The sequence below is a fragment of the Symphalangus syndactylus genome, chromosome 6, assembly GCF_028878055.3.
Source record: "Symphalangus syndactylus isolate Jambi chromosome 6, NHGRI_mSymSyn1-v2.1_pri, whole genome shotgun sequence".
In the NCBI taxonomy this organism is placed as follows: Eukaryota; Metazoa; Chordata; class Mammalia; order Primates; family Hylobatidae; genus Symphalangus; species Symphalangus syndactylus.
The window spans coordinates 24,715,095-24,732,263 of record NC_072428.2 but is presented as its reverse complement, the minus strand read 5'-3'; the positions used below and the strand labels follow the sequence as shown (position 1 = coordinate 24,732,263).

The 17,169-nt window shown below is 34.5% G+C and overlaps 1 protein-coding gene and 1 long non-coding RNA gene across 9 annotated transcripts in view; one reads left to right on the top strand and one right to left on the bottom strand.

Annotated features, from left to right (window-relative positions):
* The window catches only part of ELP4 (elongator acetyltransferase complex subunit 4), a 252,778-nt gene that overhangs the window by 38,224 nt on the left and 197,385 nt on the right, over window positions 1-17,169 (top strand). The gene's annotated exons all lie outside the window — the stretch shown is intronic.
* The window catches only part of LOC134736989 (uncharacterized), a 190,979-nt gene continuing 181,396 nt past the window's right edge, over window positions 7,587-17,169 (bottom strand). The window contains exon 4 of the long non-coding RNA XR_010121496.1: window positions 7,587-7,674. This is a non-coding gene — a long non-coding RNA (uncharacterized lncRNA). The remainder of the gene's footprint in view (window positions 7,675-17,169) is intronic.

Genomic DNA, 17,169 nt, shown 5'->3' with positions numbered 1-17,169 from the left:
TTTATTTAGAGGACTGTATGTTACTGTGGTCATCTCTTAGGCTTCATCTAACTTGGCTCATCAATAGCACTTGATATCATTGATCACTCCTTCTTCCCCAGTATACTTTCTTCCCTTGGTTTCCAGGATACTACACTTTCTTGGTGTTTTCCTAACTAGCCACTTTTTCTTGTTCTTTGCTAGTTCTTACTTATTTACTCAAACTTTGAATAGACGTGTCTTAGGACTCAGACTTTAGAACTCCTCTGTTCCTGTTCTCTCGCTGATCACGTCTGCCCCAAGGATGTCAGTACTATGTATATGCTGATGACTTTCAAATTTATAATCTACTTGGACCTGTCCTGAGCTGCTACTGCCTTCTGTACATCTAACTCCTACAACTGTATATCCAGCTCCCTACAGTACATCTTGTTTTAGTCTATGGGAGATCTCAAACATAACATGTTCAAAACCAAACTCCTGAACTGCTCTCCCCAAGCCTGTTCCTTTTTCAGCCTTTCCCATCTCAATTAATACCAACTCACATCTTCTGTTTGCTCAAGCCTAAACCAAGGATTCATCCTTAACTCTTTATCTCCTATACTCTCCTTCAATATCTCAGGAAATACAAATATACTACTTTGAACATAAATTATTTATTGCTTGGCCTCCCTGTTTCTACCTTTGCTTCTCTTCAGTCTGATCTCACCAAAATATTCAGTGAGCCTCTTCAAATGTAAGTCAGATCATGTCACTCATCTAAACTCAAAACTCTCCAGAAGACAAAGGCCACAGTCTTTATAATGACTTTAAAGGCCCTAGCTAATATTCTGTTACCTCCCCTTTACCTGTCTGACCTCATTACTTAATATCTCCCCCTGACTTTATTCTGTTTATATGAACTACCTTGCTTGCTAGGCATGCTCCAAAATTAGGGCCATTGGATTTGCTGTTCCCTTGGCTAAGAACTTTTTTGCTTCTCTCATACTTTGCTCAAATGTTGCCATCTCAGCAGGGCCTAACCTAACTACCCTAATAAATGTTACAACTTCCTACTCCTACTCCCCAGGCCTCATAATCCTGTTAGCTGCCTTATTTTTCTCCATAGCCTTACTGTCACCTGATATGCTTTATAATTTACTTCTGTATTAGTTCATTGTGTTTCTTCCATACAAGTCTGTTCTGTTTTATTCATTGCTATATTTCTATTGCTTATTACAGTGGATGACAAATGAATCCTTACTATATATGAAAAGTCTGAGGAAACATGATACCCAAATATTTGGTCAAATATTATTCTAGGTGTTCCTGTGAGAGTGTTTTGAAAGGAATTAACATTTAATTTGGTAGACTGAGTAAAGTAGATTGCCCTCCCTAATTTGGGTGGGCCTCAGCCAGTCAGCAGAAGACCTCAATAAAACAAAAACGCTGACCATCCCCTGAGTCAGAGAAATTTTCCTGCCTGTTTTTGAACTTCGTAATTGGCTTTTTCCTGCCATCTGACTCCTACTGAAACATCAGCTCTTCCTGGGTCTTGAGCCTGCCAGCCTGCAAATTGGAATTACACCTAGGTTCTCCTGTTCTCAGACCAATGGACCTTGACTGGAACTACACTATTAACTGTCCTAGGTCTCCAGCCTGCCAACTTACCCTGCAGGTCTTCGGATTTGCCCACATCTATAATTATATGAGACAGTTTCTTACAATAAATCTCTTTGCACACACACACACACACACACACACCCTATTGGTTCAGCTTCTCTAGAGAGCCTTAAATAATACAGTTTTTAATGCATTAAAGCAGGGGCCCCCAAACCCCAGCCATGGATCAGTACTGGAACAGGGCCCCACAGCAGGAGGTGAGCAGCAGACAACTAAACAAAGCTTCATTTGTATTTACAGCTGCTCCCCATTGTTCGTATTACTGCCTGAGCTCTACCTCCTGTCAGATCAGTAGTGGCATCAGATTCTCATAGGAGCATGAACTCTATTGTGAACTGCACATGCAGAGGATCTAAGTTACACACTCCGAATGAGAATCTAATGCCTGAAGATCTGTCACTGTCTCCCATCACCCCTGTCTAGCTGCAGGAAAACAAGCTCAGAGCTCCCAGTAATACTATATTATGGTGAGTTATATAATCATTTCATTGTATATTACAGTGTAATAATGATAGAAATAAAATGCACAATAAATATAATGCTCTTGAATTATCCAGAAACCATCTGAGTCTGTGGAAAAACTGTCTTCCACAAACCAGTCCCTGGTGCCAAAAAGGTTGGGGACTGCTGCATTAAAGGATTTTCTTGCTCTAGAATATCATAGGTTTGGTTTTGTTTTAAAGTTGTTATTTTTCTCTGGCTTTCTTCCATCCTCTTCCCCAGCTTTATTGAGATGTAATTGATGAATAGAAATTTATATATTTTATATATACGAATTATTTTATATATATATAAAAAGTATATAACATGATTTGGTATATGTGTACATTGTGAAACGATTACCACAATCTAATTAACACATCTATCACCATACATAGTTACCATTTTTGGTGTGGAAGGAACACTTTAGATCTACTGTTATAGCAAATTTTAAATATACGATACAATATTATTAACTATAGTCACTATACTGTACATTACATCCTCAGAACTTACTCATCTGATAACTGAAGTTTTATAGTCTTTGACCAACATCTCTTCATTTCTTCCACCCTCCAGCCCATCACAACTACCACTCTGCTGTCTCTAGTTTTGAACTAAGGAATGTATTCTAGTGTCGTCATATCCATTATGCTTTATCTTGTGCATTTAGAATGTATTATCAAAGATATTATTGCTGAGACAAAAGCCTAATTGTCTTAAGCACTAGATTTGTTTTTATATAGCATTTCAAATTTGATAGTCAGTATATTAATCATAAAGTTGAATGTGTGATGTTTAGGAAAAATTAACTTATTTGCTTTCAATGTCATTATTTGCTTTTAAATAAAGCCACTTACACAGATGAGTACTGAAAGTAGTCAAAGCGCCTATATGCTAAATAATCTACAAAGTTAATATTTCTCTAAATTAATAAAATTTAGTGATTCATTTTTAAACTATTTGAATTTTGATTATGTTTTCATATTTCACACTGCTCTAATCTGAAAATATATCTGGTTTTGGACTTAATACAGTCATTCCACCTGTTAGTAATATTTCTTAAATTCCTAATATTGTCATTTTATATTTCTTACGTATTTGTTATGGAATAATAAAACAGTATTTGATTTTTTGGCATACTTACAATGTTGTACAAACACTGTGATTAGAAGAATAATATGCCATTCTCATTTTACTATGAAAAAGTACAAAAGTATTGTTTTTAACACAATATATATGTTAATGTGGTCCAGTTTTTGTGTATGTTTAGAATATACTATATTTAAAAAGTAAGACTTATGAAAATTTAATTATATTCTTCATAACACCAGTGCAAAGAGATTTCTAACATCTCTCTGAGAAGAATAAACAAAATATTTTTGTAAGGTAAAAAATGATATTGAATACTAATATAGATAAGTAGGGTTTTCTACATAATATTCACATAGGATTTCAGTATGCAGAACTCAATTATAGTTATACTTAGAACTTTATTTTCATCAAATAGTCCAACAATGAATGACCAAAACCAAGGAGTTAACAGTGTTTAAGAGATACAATATAGGGGGAAAATGCTATAATTGTTTGGTTTTAATTTTATGATATATGATTGGGAATTTCTAGAACCTATAACCAACGCAAATATTTCTGTACAAGAATAGGGGAAAGACAATCTTATAGACCATAATTATCTTAAAGCTGTGTATAACTAAAAGACAAGTAAAAGATAAAAAGCCCATCAGCTGCCTAAGATATATAACCACCCAGCAATTTATCCATCATCCTTTGAAAACATATTCATGCCTATTGTAGTCAAAGCTCCTTCAGGAAGTCAGCATTAAGATGTAATGCTGAAAAATTACACCCCTTAGAAAATCTTATAGAACAATATACATGATGTTATTAAAGCTTTTAAAAACACCTATAAGTATTTTTCAGTTAGTTTTTTTGTTTAAAGGAATTTTCTTCATCATCTCCAATGTAATGATGAGTATTTCCCATGAAAACTTTCTATGGAATGTTTTATAAAATAGTAAAAATTACATTTTTCTGTTAAAAGATTTAAACATTAGTAGACTGATTTTTTATGAAATAAGTTATATACACGTGCACACACAAAATTTTTATAGAGCTTGAAGACATTAAGATTTTTATATCCTTTTCATAATTTTTAATAAGTTATGTGTTAGTATTTTTAGAACTGAAGAAAATAAAAGGATTTTCAGAAGTAAATTTAAATGATGTTTCATAATATGCCAAAGTCAGTTTTAAAACTTAATTTGAATATTAGCTAGTGATGACATTTCAGATAGGTCGTATTCCTGCAGGAAGAAGTATCTAAGATCGAGGGCAAAACATAAATTGTTGCATTAACTTCTGAGTTATCTGTTATTGAGTATGCACTGTCCAGCATTAGCTACAATTAAAAGAAAATAGGAGGCTAGGGTGCTTTAAACATGCTGAAAAGTTGTGTTTTTAAAATTTTACTCAGGATAGGTACATGATGATCAGCATATTAGAACTACCTTGATGTTTACTAAAAGCTTACAGTATATAATATTTTAACATCAAATATAACAGCAAATGAATAATTCAAATTTAATCAATTAAGCTGAAACTTCCCCCAATTAATATCTAGAAAATCTTTCATAATTGAAAATGAATACTCACTTTGAAATAAACCAGAAGTCAGAGAATAAAGAGTTCGTTAAAAGTAAACTGTATCGTATTTTATGAATTAACACAGCAACAGAACATTTAGTAATAAAGCAATATATATAACATGTTAAAATTTAGACTAACATCTTCTAAATTTTTTTCTATGGACTTTAAGATCCATAAGTAAAAGTTAAAATAAAATCTTAATAATTTGAAGGGTTTATATTATACCACAAAATACCAGACTTTTACCCAAATATTGAACTCATTTGTTAGGATCTGATTCATTGTACCTTATATATTTTGCTTTATTTGATTCTTTAGTTTTAACCAATATCAAAGACATTAGTTGATGTAGAATTAGGTGAAGCAATATTATTTGCTAAATGATGTAAAGTTTAAATTATAAAGTTTTCTTTTCCTTCTGTCATTTTGGTATCAAGATTTAAAAGTTTGTTTTTGGCACCTATCTGTTATTCACTGAACAGAGAACAAAAATTAGAAGTCTGAATACAGTGAGTAGTCAGTTGTTTGCTTTTACTGCCTTGTAGTATAGTCTGGTTTTTCTGAGTGAGTAGAATCCAGAAATACCTCAGATACAACTATTGTTTTCCTAGTTCTGCCAAAAAATGGGACAGTTATAAGAATGAAATTAAAGTAATAACCCTTAATTGAACAAATATACCATTGAACATTTTGACTTTATTAAATTCCAAAGTTGTAATCATATACAGATTCAGAACAAAAGCCCTACAGTATATCATGTTATAAACAATTAAAAATTACTTTCTGACCCTTGGTATCAGTCTCCTTCGCAAGATTTAGTATACTTAATACCTTATAAATAATTTTTTTCTACACATTTTTACTTTTCCTAGACTATATAATGATATTTATTATATTTCCTTAAAACTATTTTAGCACTATATATCTTTTGTTCGTCATATAAATACAACTATTAGAAGAGTCCTTTGAAGGCAGAGCTGTAATCAGAATATTTTCCCTTTTTTGTCAATACTTTATTTGTTCAGAAAGTTATCAGGCTACCTATACACTTTTCAGTGCTTACTACTCTGAAGTGTTAGTTGAGCCGGAAATTTGCTGTTTGACCCCAGGGTTTCACTCTTTTTTTTTTTTTTTTTTCTTCCTGGCTACTGTGAGAGCTTATTTAAAATTCTAAGTTCTCCCTTGGCAGCCACATTTAGAGCTTCTTTGGCAAAGTAAAAAGACTAAAAAAAAACATGCAAAGGCTCAGTACTGCTTCCAGTGACCTACATTTCTAGCCAGCTTTTAAAGATGGCATGTGCCTGATTTTCTAGTAAGGAAATGAAGGATAAGATAAAAATTAGAATGTACAGGAGAATAAACCGACTCTCCACCTCTCTATCACTAGCTAGTGAGAACCATTGCTGCTATAATATTAATATAAACACATTTAGCATTGATGTTTATACATCAATCAACAAAAGGAATTTTGCATGCAGAAAAGTTGTCTAAGTCATACAGCAAAAATGCTATGCCCTGTGATAGGACGTTTATTCTCAAGAAAGTAAAATTTATTTGGAATCCAAGCTTAGATTTTAATTTCTATGTTACCACTTAACTAGCTGCAAGACCCTGCCTGAGTCACTTAGCCTTTTATATTAAGAGAGGAGTGATACTTACCCTGGCTACCTTATTCCAGAGTTCCAAATTAAAAATGAAATATCAGGTTTTCCATTCTAAATCTTAAAACATTTATTTTAGTCCTCCAATTTAATTTAAGAAATTTTGTTTTGAACCCATAAAAGTGAATAACCCATTCTTAGATGGTTATTGTTATGTTCAAAAGAAATAATAAAATATAGCACTTTGTCATTATTGAAAAGAAGGTACCAATGTCAGAATTGGGAATATTAAAAACAAAGTTCATTTTTCTTCTGAATACTTATTTTTTCAGAAGAAAAGATATTCAGTCCTTTTGAGAGGGATAAATGACCTCTAATTCTGAAAAACAGAGCCATTAAAACTAAAAGAAAATACATTTTGTCAGCTCCCCAAATTAACATATTATCCCACTAAATCAACATTAAAGGATGCCATGAAAGGAGAAAGGCAGCACACTGTCAAGGGTCAAATTAAATAGATGGGCTGTGAAGATTTATTTTGTGCAAAAGGATAACTTTACTGTGGAAACCCCAAAGAAGATAGAGCTCTCTCTCCAGCTAGTGTTGGGGTGATTCCTTCAGTGGCTAGTGTTTCTTTCCTAAAATTTTAAGTTTTACTAATCAGAAACTGACACCTGCAGCAAGTGGCCTTAGTTCACCACATCTGTCTTTTCAAATTATGATTTGTTAATGAAATCAGAGGCCTTTGAAATGTGTTTGTTGCTTATATAATATTCATCTTACAGTTTGGCTGCATGTCTGAAAGTCTATTAGATTTCAAAAACAGGGTAGATGATATTAAACTAAGAATAGATTTGAGACCATGAGGTGACGCTTCTTACTTTTATTCTTTTTAAAACAAATTAGAACATATAGGCTACTTTAGAATTAAAGACACACTGTTTTATGTCTTCACTGGTTGCCTCGACTTCTCAGTAATCAAAGAGTATAAAGAAAATCAGTTTTGGGCCGGGAGCGGCAGCTCACGCCTGTAATCCTAGCACTTTGGGAGGCTGAGGCGGGCAGATCACCTGAGGTCGGGAGTTCGAGACCAGCCTGACCAACATGGAGAAACCTCGTCTCTACTAAAAATATAAAATTAGCCAGGCATGGTGGCACATCCCTGTAATCCCAGCTACTCGGGTGGCTGAGGCAGGAGAATTGCTTGAATCCAGGAGGCAGAGGTTGCGGTGAGCTGAGATTGCGCCATTGTACTCCAGCCTGGGCAACAAGAGCAAAACTCCGCCTAAAAAAAAAAAAAAAAAAGCAAATCAGTTTTGTTGTTTTGTTCTATAATTCTAAATGTACCACAGTAAATAATTTTCAAATTAAAAAAAATAAAATGATATCCAGTCTTATGTAGTGCCCCACAATACCCTAAGCATTTTTGCTTGTGTCCTTTTTCATAAGTTGGGTTTATTCTGGAAATACAAAAGAAAATGACTTCAAACAAATGAAATTATTCAAATGTGTGTTCCTGTGCTAGGAATTTAACTGATCTGGACCTCTTAAATGAAGATAATATCTCACTTCATTCCTAATTTAGGTGTTGACAGTAGATATTTTTGAAGCTTTAGACTACTTCTTTTCCAAAAACTTAAAAATTCTATGATATCTGCTTAAGAAATAATAATGATAGTAAAGATCTTTGTTACTATCTTGATTTCTTAAAAGATAATGTACTTATATTTCAGTTATATCAGGTTTTTAGAAATTATTTTAGTTCAATAGAGACACTTTTAATACTTAAAAGAATTTTGCAAACATAGAATCTTTCTATAACTCAAATAATTATTGTATAACTTGTTTGATTAATATGAATTATCATCTGTCACATTTTCTTAAACACAGGTTAATATACACCCCTATACAGTAAACATTTACTAAAGGGCATTACTACACATGGTCTCACTAACTAAACCTGCAGATACCGGTGATTAAGTGGAAAAGTCTGTCCACTTTTTAAAATAGTTTATAAAATGTATTTTAATTAAGTATTTTATATTATAAGGACCACATTGTTTTACATATGTATAAAACAACATTGTTTTGTATATATATACGTACAGTCATGTACCACATAATGTTTCAGTCAACAAGGAACCACATACACAACAGTGGTCCCATAAGATTCTAATACTGTATTTTTATGGTACCTTTGCTACATTTAGATACCCAAATACTTCCCCTTGTGTTATATTTGCCCACAATCTTCTACATTAATATGCTGTACAGTTTAGTAGCCTAGCAGCAGTAAGCTATACCATATAGCCTTGGTATGTAGTAGGCTGTACCATCTACATTTTTGTAAGTACACTCTGTGATGTTTGCACAACGACAGAATCTCATTTCTCCTTAAACAATGCATGACTGTTTCTATCACCCACACATACTCATGCATGTGTATACACGTATACATAATACACACACACTGAAGTTTACATGCTTTTATCAGTGGTAGTTACCTAATTAGTAGCTCTTAACTATAGAATTATTTGTAGGTTATTATCTTATATTAACCCTGTATAGTTGTGCTGAGTATACAATATACCCAGAGCCAGATTAAACATTGACAGCATTTAATATAAGAACATTACATCATAAAAGAACCTGCCAAAGGAACACTCAAATTTTTATGGTTAGAAATATTAATAGATGCCAAAGTTCATTCTTGTCTCTCTTTGAGCATGGAATTTCTCATTTTAAGCTTTCTTCATAATAAATTCGTTTGAAGAGCACATTTTTTTTATTTTTTATTTTTTGACATGGAGTCTCGCTCTGTTGCCCAGGCTGAAGTGCAGTGCTGCAATCTCAGCTCACTGTACCCTCCACCTCCCGGGTTCAAGTGATTCTCCTGCCTCAGCCTCCTCCAAGTAGCTGGGATTACAGGCTCCCGCCACCATGCCTGGCTAATTTTTATATTTTTAATAGAGACGGAGTTTCACCATGTTGGCCTGGCTGGTCTTGAACTCCTGACCTCAAGTGATCCTCCCACCTCACCCTCCCAAATTGCAAGGATTACTGGTGTGAGCCACCATGCCTGGCCTGAAGAGCACATTTTAAAATAACATATAATACAGTCTTTACATTATTATATATAAACTTAATAAAATCTGTGTCTTAGTTCAATATATGTAAGAAAATTGATAAAATTAATATGGATTACATGCAGGGTTGTTGCTAACAGTTTGATGGATTTAATTTTTGATATGCGTGAGAAAATAATTATGGAATCTAATGCAGGGTTGTTGCTAACAGTTTGATGGATTTAATTTTTGATATGCGTGAGAAAATAATTATGGAATCTAATATCAGAATGCCGTGAAAGTCAGCACATTTCCCTTTAAACTCCTTTTAAGTCAGTGCCGTCCATGGGCAGTGTTGAAAGCATGTGGCTGGCTTGGTCAAGACTTGGAAGTGCTATTTATGTTATGAGTAGACATTGCTGGGACCTTGATAAGGAGTTTAAATCTGCCTGTACCTTATTTTCCCAACCTCACTACTAGATTGGGATAGAACCCAGGGATTAATTACATATGGAAATTGTTTTGAGATCTTTCGTGATTGGTACTTTTCAAAATGTGATGGTTTCTAATACAATATTTTTAAATAATTAGGTTATGATTTGTGTTTAAATGAAGATGGTATCCTATTTTTATTTGTTAGTGTAATCCTTTCATTTTGAATACATAATACAGATTTCCATTTCCTCTTTTTCATGTTATCCTCCTCATTTGCTCTATCTTAATCAAGGAAAATGAAAGAAATATTATCTAGTCTTCTCAATACATTCCTGGTTTACATGTTAAAGAGAAATGTGATAGGGATCCATGGAAAAGGATTGAGAACACTGTTCTTATCCCACTGGTTTCCTTACTATTTTCAGATTCATGTAATTGATGTAATTGCCAAATAACAAGCATCATTATTGTCAATACCTTAACTTATAAATGTATTAAAATAATATTTGTATACCAATGTGAAAGTGTTTTTCACCCTTTCTTTTTGTAATAGCAGTGATATTGCCACTTTTATATTCAAGAAAAATATCTTAAATTGCACTAAGATATTATCTGATCTGTACGGAATTTAGCTGAAGTATGCATGGAAATAAGTTAATTCACTAATACTTATTTTAAAATCTGAGTTTTAAAAACTTTTTATGCAATATCATCTATATCCCTTAACCTGACTTTATGCCATTCTATGACATTTTTAAATGCTTCAAACAGCCAAAGTCACCGCTCCCCCATAATTCTAAATATTTTAAATGAAGATAATACAGGGAATATACTATTAATATATGGATACTCAGGTTAGATATTTGTAGTACTTTTGTATTAAAATTATGGCAATGCCTCAGTAATATCTTTGATTTTTTTCTGTTTTCCAGCTTTCAGAAAATAAAAGTTGCCAAAATAAACACAAAAGATCAACAAAGTAACATACTTACTGATACATGGATAATGCTTAAGTAGTATTAATTATACAGTTACCAAAACCTGCAAGGATCAAAAGATTTTATTTTTAAGAAGGATTTCTCATGCTGCATGGATTATGTTGGTACATAATAGCTCAGTAGTACTTCTGCTGAATTGTAAAATAGCTTAGAGAGGAGTATGATGCCCATAGTTGGTGTAATGCATTGGTAATTAAGAGGGTGTGAGGTTAAGCTTCATTAACTGCTGAGGGATTGTATCTTGGGTTTTATTATGCCCTAGAGAACATAAAAAGTGAGAAGGGTCAAACTGTTAGAATCAGATTTTGCTTGTGCATCTGCCAAAACAAAGACCACAAAATAATATAGCAGTAAGAACAGAAAGGGCTTGGAATGAAACGGGCAGAAATATATTTACAGCATCTTATGGATAAGGATAAATGTTTCTAGTGAGGAAATAAATATACGTAAATACTGGAGTAATATTTTTGTATGGGAAATTTATAATTTTATTTCAGATAGGATCTTTAAAGGAGAAAAACAGTTGAAAGGTAGTCCTATTTTCTTTATTCATATTAATTTTCTAATCTGTTTCATTTGGCTAAAAGAGAAATTTCATTCTTCCCATCCTGTCATCTGTATAGAACTTAGGCTTTCTGTTTTTTATTTATTCGTGACCCTCGATACCATATACTTGAGAACCATAAGCAGCAAATTGCAGAAAAGAACCAAAACTCTGATAATCCCTCTATTAGGAAAGAAAGATACAACAACAATACACTGTGTTCTGTTTGTGCTCTGGGTTAGAAATCAAAGGCTGGGGATTTTTGAAAGTGTAAGGGAGGACCTGATCTGTGATTGACAGCTGTAATAGTTCAATATTAAATAGTTTTATGCCTAGCATTTTCTTGAAATAGAGCTTTTATCAAAACATTAATTAATTTTTTGTTTGATTAGAAACAGTCATTATAACAAATGGTATAGATTATAGTAGTGATCACCTCTGGAGGGTCACTGACTCCCAGTAAGTAACATAGTTAATGTTGGCATACTTAAAACTTTTAGGACTTCCACATATGATAATGTATTGGATATAAACTTACATTATAAATTTCTGGGTATTAGATAACAAAAGTATCAGAATGTTCCTTCTTTGTTCCCCAACATATCATTTTCATTAAGTCATTTTTACTTGAATTATGAATAGTAGTACTGTAACCACTGAAACAGAATTTTTATAGAGTGGATTTTTTTTTCCAGAGATATAGGATGACACTGTCGCTTTAAGATTCATTTTCCTTTTTTTTTTTTTTAATTATACTTTAAGTTCTAGGGTACATGTGCACAACGTGCAGGTTTGTTACATACGTATACATGTGCCATGTTGGTGTGCTGCACCCATTAACTCATCATTTACATTAGGTATATCTCCTAATGCTATTCCTTCCCCCTCCTGCTACCCCACGACAGGCCCCGGTGTGTGATGTTCCCCACTCTGTGTCCAAGTGTTCTCATTGTTCAATTCCCACCTATGAGTGAGAAAATGAGGTGTTTGGTTTTTTGTCCCTGCGCTAGTTTGCTGAGAATGATCGTTTCCAGCTTCATCCATGTCCCTGCAAAGGACATGAACTCATCCTTTTTTGTGGCTGCATAGTATTCCTTGTTGTATATGTACCACATTTTCTTAATCCAGTCTATCATTGATGGACATTTGGGTTGGTTCCAAGTCTTTGCTATTGTGAATAGTGCCGCAGTAAACATATGGGTGCATGTGTCTTTATAGCAGCATGATTTATAATCCTTTGGGTATATGCCCAGTAATGGGATGGCTGGGTCAAATGGTATTTCTAGTTCTAGATCCTTGAAGAATCCCACACTGTCTTCCACAATTGTTGAACTAGTTTACAGTCCCACCAACAGTGTAAAAGTGTTCCTATGTCTCCACATCCTCTCCAGCACCTGTTATTTCCTGACTTTTTAATGATGGCCATTCTAATTGGTGTGAGATGGTATCTCATTGTGGTTTTGATTTGCATTTCTCTGATGGCCAGTGATGATGAGCATTTGTTCATGTGTCTTTTGGCTGCATAAATGTCTTCTTTTGAGAAATGTCTGTTCATATCCTTCGCCCACTTTTTGATGGGGTTGTTTTTTTCTTGTAAATTTGTTTGAGTTCTTTGTAGATTCTAGATACTAGCCCTTTGTCAGATGAGTAGTTTGCAAAAATTTTCTCCCATTTTGTAAGTGGCCTGTTCACTCTGATGGTAGTTTCTTTTTGCCGTGCAGAAGCTCTTTAGTTTAGTTAGATCCCATTTGTCAATTTTGGCTTTTGTTGCCATTGCTTTTGGTGTTTTAGACATGAAGTCCTTGCCCATGCCTATGTCCTGAATGGTATTGCCTAGATTTTCTTCTAGAGTTTTTATGGTTTTAGGTCTAACATGTAAGTCTTTAATCCATCTTGAATTAATTTTTGTATAAGGCGTAAGGAAGGGATCCAGTTTCAGCTTTCTACATATGGCTAGCCAGTTTTCCCAGCACCATTTATTAAATAGGGAATCCTTTCCCCATTTCTTGTTTTTGTCAGGTTTGTCAAAGATCAGATGGTTGTAGATGTGTGGTATTATTTCTGAGGGCTCTGTTCTGTTCCATTGGTCTATATTTCTGTTTTGGTACCAGTACCATGCTGTTTTGGTTACTGTAGCCTTGTAGTATAGTTGGAAGTCAGGTAATGTGATGCCTCCAGCTTTGTTCTTTGGCTTAGGATTGTCTTGGCAAAGCAGGCTCTTTTTTGGTTCCACATGAACTTTAAAGTAGTTTTTTCCAATTCTGTGAAGAAAGTCATTGGTAGCTTGATGAGGGTGGCATTTAATCTATAAATTACCTTGGGCAGTGTGGCCATTTTCACGATATTGATTCTTCCTAACCATGAGCATGGAATGTTCTTACATTTGTTTGTGTTAAGATTCATTTTCTAGGCCAGGCATGGTCGCTCATACTTACAACTTGCTTAAGGCTCATATAAGTGTAATCCTAGCACTTTGGATGACCGAGGTGGTTAGATTGCCTGAGCTCAGGAGCTCGAGACCAGCCTGGGCAACATGGTGAAATCTCGACTCTACTAAAATACAAAAAATTAGCTGAGTGTGGCAGTATGCACCTGTAGTCCCAGCTACTTGGGAGGCCGAGGCAGGATAATTGCTTGAACCCGGGAGGCGGAGGTTGCAGTGAGCCGAGATTGCGCCACTGCACTCTAGCCTGGGCATCAAAGCAAGACTCCATCTCCAAAAAAAAAAAAACAACAAAAAAAAAAGATTCATTCTCTACCATGGGTTAATTCTGTATTTCACAAGACTTAAAAATCACACTACTGATTATTCTTAATTTGTATGGACCACATTTTTATTTTCTGTTATTTTTGTTCAAATTTTTGGCTAAAAGAATGGTTAAAAAAATACTGAAGAGTTACCAGGTAGTCACATAGGTCTTCGCTGGTTAACTTAGTAGCATGATAACATTTATCCACACCATAATCAGGTAAAATACTTCTTTATATTGATGCAACACTTAGAAACAAAAATGCTAAAGGCATTTGCATCCACTTACAAAAGGCATTCCATTTTTATCAGAATCTGAGAGACCATTGATTGTAAGATGCATCATTATTAAATATACTAAGAGAAAAAAAATATTCCCACATGAACTAAGAACGTTTCCGTTCACCTAAAATTTTTATTTAATTCTTATTGGAAGAGGTTTCTTGGACTTACTTATTTTTTAAGTCATATCACACCTGTCTATAAAAAAACAAGTACAACATGTAAGGTACTCATAAAACTTCACATTCAGATTAGTACTGTTCTAAATCACTTTCTGGCTCATAGTCATTGATATCCATGTGTTTCACAATTTACATTTTTCACAAGATACTGTTCTCTCTGTCATTAAGAGCACTGGCAATGTCGTACTTCTTTATTTATTTATTTTTTTCAGCATCCCGAGTAGCTGGGATTACAGGCATGTGCCACCACCACACCTGGCTAACTTTGTATTTTTAGTAGAGACAGGGTTTCTCCATGCTGGTCAGGCTAGTCTCGAACTCCCAACCTCAGGTGATGCACCTGTCTCAGCCTCCCAAAGTGCTGGGATTACAGGCGTGAGCTACCGTGCCCGGCCTGTAGTACTTCTTAAAGGTGATGCAATATTGTACCCAGATTTTATTCTAAAACATTGACATCCATCCTGCAATTATTCGTGCAAGCACTGTCCTGATTTTCTCAGAAAAGATCAGTAGTGGTATCCTAAAAATCCAGGATTTCTATTCTTCTTTACTTGATCCATATGTGGATTTTTGGCTGAAACATTGAAGAATTACATTTGTCCATTTGAACACCAAGAAAAACAACCAAGTTGTTACATATGCAGACCATGATAACTTTGTATCTGCTTCCAGGCTGACAATTATGATATTCTCCCAGTTGTAAAATGCATCCTGATTTTAGAGATGGTAACGTGAAGAAAAACATGAGTCTTAGAATCAGTGAAATAAAGTAAATATATGCCTCATTTTTCAACCTTGGTTTTGATGTAAAGGCATACCTTGGAGATAATGCAGGTTTGATTCCACACCACCACAATAAAGTGAGTCACCGTTTTTTATTTCCCAGTGCATATAGAGTTGTGTTGATACTATACCATAGTCTACTAAGTGTGCAATAGCATTATGACTAAAAAGTAAATAATTTAAAAAGACTTTATTGCTAAAAAATGGTAACAGTTATATGAGCCTTAAGCAAGTTGTAATCTTGTCGCTGGTATAGGGTCTTGCCTTGATGTTGATGGCTGCTGACTTACACGTTGGGGTGACTGTGGTAATTTCTGAGAAGAAGGCAACAATGAAGATTGCCACATCAATTGACTCTTCTTTTTATGAAAGATTTCTCTGTACAAATGATGCTGTTTGGCAGCATTTTACCCACAGTAGAGCTTTTTTCAAAATGTGAGTCAACTGCCGAAAAGCTCCTTAAACTGATAAATGACTTCAGTAAAGTTTCCAGATACAAAATCAATGTATAAAAATCAGTAGCATTTCTGTACACCAGTAGGCAAGCTGAGAGCCAAATCAAGAATGCAGTGTCATTCACAATAGCCACAAAAAGAATAAAATACTTAGGAATACGGCTAACCAAGGAGGTGATAGATTTCTGCAAAGTGATCTACAAAACACTGCTGAAAGAAATCAGAGATGACACAAATGAAAGTCTTCCTTGCTCATGAATTGGAAGAATCAGTATCATTAAAATGGCCATACTGCTCATAGCAATTTAAGGATTCAACACTACTTCTATCAAACTACCAATGTCATTTTTCACAGAATTAGAAAAAATTATTCTGAAATTTATATGGAACTACAAAGAGCCCAAAGCAATCCTAAGCAAAAAGAACAAAACAAGAGGCATCACATTACCCAACCTCAAACTATACTACAAGGCTACAGTAACCCAAACAGCATGGTACTGTTATAAAGACAGATATAAAGACCAATGGAACAGAAAAGAGAACCCAGAAATAAGCCATACACTGACAATCATCTGATCCTTGACAAAGTAGGCAAAAATAAGCAATGAAGAAAGGACTCCCATTCGATAAATAGTGCTGGGAAAACTGGCTATACACGTGGAGAGGAATGAAACTAGACACCTGCCTATCACCATATACAAAATTAACTCAAGATGGATTAAAAATCTACATCTAGGCTGGGCTCAGTGGATCACGCCTGTAATCCCAACACTTTGGGAGGCCGAGGCAGGCAGATCACCTGAAGTCAGGAGTTCAAGACCAGCCTGGCCAACATGGTGAAACCCCGTCTCTACTGAAAATATAAAAATTAGCCAGGTGTGGTGGCACGTGTCTGTAATTCCAGCTACCCTGGAAGCTGAGATGGGAGAATTGCATGAACCTGGGAGGCAGAGTTTGCAGTGAGCCAAGATCGCACTACTGCACTCCTGCCTGGGTGACAGAGTGAGACCCCATCTCAAAAAAAAGAAAAGAAAAGAAAAAAAACCTAAATCGAAAACCTCAGACTGTAACAATCCCAGAAGAAATCCTAGGAGATACCCTTCTGGACATCATCCTTGGCAAAGAATTCATGACTAAGTGCTCAAAAGCATTTGCAACAAAAAGAAAAATTGACAAGTGGGACCTAATTAAAGAGCTTCTGTACCACAAGAGAAAGTATCAATGGAGTAAACTAACAATCTACAAAATGGGAGAAAATATTCACAAACTATGCATCTGATGCAGGCC